Genomic DNA, 1,317 nt, shown 5'->3' on the forward strand with positions numbered 1-1,317 from the left:
TGCCAAGGCTAGGCATATAGAGAGGAATCACATTTTTGCCCGGATAGGCACCGGAATGCTTGGCCTTGGCTTGCCATAGCAGGGCATTGCTGGGTTGGGCTCCCTTGGCCTTCCGGGGGCCTTGGACGCTGTCTTGGGAAGACCATGGGCACAAGGCCATGGCATATAGTGAGGAATGGACCACGGTTGGCAAGGCTAGGCATATAGAGAGGAATGGACCACGGTTGCCAAGGTTGCGCAAGTTTTGGGCATTTTTTGCCCGGATATGCCCAAGTATGCCCCGATAGGCCCGTTACGCCCCGGTATGAACGCGTATGCCCGGATAGACTCGGTATGCCTTGGGATACATGCGTATGCCCCGATAGGCTTGGTACGCCCCGATATGCGCACGTGTGCCCCAGTAGGGCTCGGTATGCCCCGGTATGTACGCGTGTGCCCCGATAGGCCCGGTATGCCCTGATAGGCCCGGTATGCCCCGATATGCACACGTGTGCCCCAATAGGGGTCGGTATGCCCCGGTAGGTACGCGTGTGCCCCGTAATGCACGTTTCGCAGATCTCCCCGCATGTCCCGCCCCTATATGTAATACTTACTTACTTACTTACTTTCTTTCTTGCTTGCTTGCTTGCTTGCAATGGTTGGGAGTGCCCGGCATGCCCCGCTGCAGAGACCAAGGGCGCAATGACTTGGCACCGCGGATGCCGGGACTCCGGCACTTCCCGTGGCACTGATGGTTGGTTCCAAAGACAAAAGGCCGTGCAAGGCCACCGCACCGCGGATGATTTTGCTCGTGCTGGCGCCGTTGTGTGGCCAAAGAACATGCGCGAATGCTCGTGTCGGAAGGGTTGGTGTCCTGGCCCCGCGGGTGTCACGAATGCTCGGTTGCGAAGACCATGGGACCAGAGCCATGGCACGTCGGATGATGGCTCCAGCTGGCGCCCCGGCACTTTCTGTGGCATTGATGCTCGGTTTCAAAGACAAACGTGCGCAGTGCCAGGGGACCGCGGATGACTGCTCGTGCTGGCCCCGTTGGGCGGCATTGATGGTCGGTTGCAAAGAAAATGCGCGATTGCTCGTGTCGGGGCCCGGCAAGCCAAGGCCAAGCGAGCCATGGCACGTCGGATGATGGCTCCAGCTGGCGCCCCGGCACTTTCTGTGGCATTGATGCTCGGTTTCAAAGACAAACGTGCGCAGGGCCAGGGGACCGCGGATGACTGCTCGTGCTGGCCCCGTTGGGCGGCATTGATGGTCGGTTGCAAAGAAAATGCGCGATTGCTCGTGTCGGGGCCTGGCAAGCCAAGGCCAAGCGAGCCATGG

Source organism: Tasmannia lanceolata, unplaced genomic scaffold, assembly GCF_043159265.1.
Source record: "Tasmannia lanceolata isolate RefF3 unplaced genomic scaffold, GAP_Taslan_0.1 ptg000022l, whole genome shotgun sequence".
NCBI lineage: Eukaryota > Viridiplantae > Streptophyta > Magnoliopsida > Canellales > Winteraceae > Tasmannia > Tasmannia lanceolata.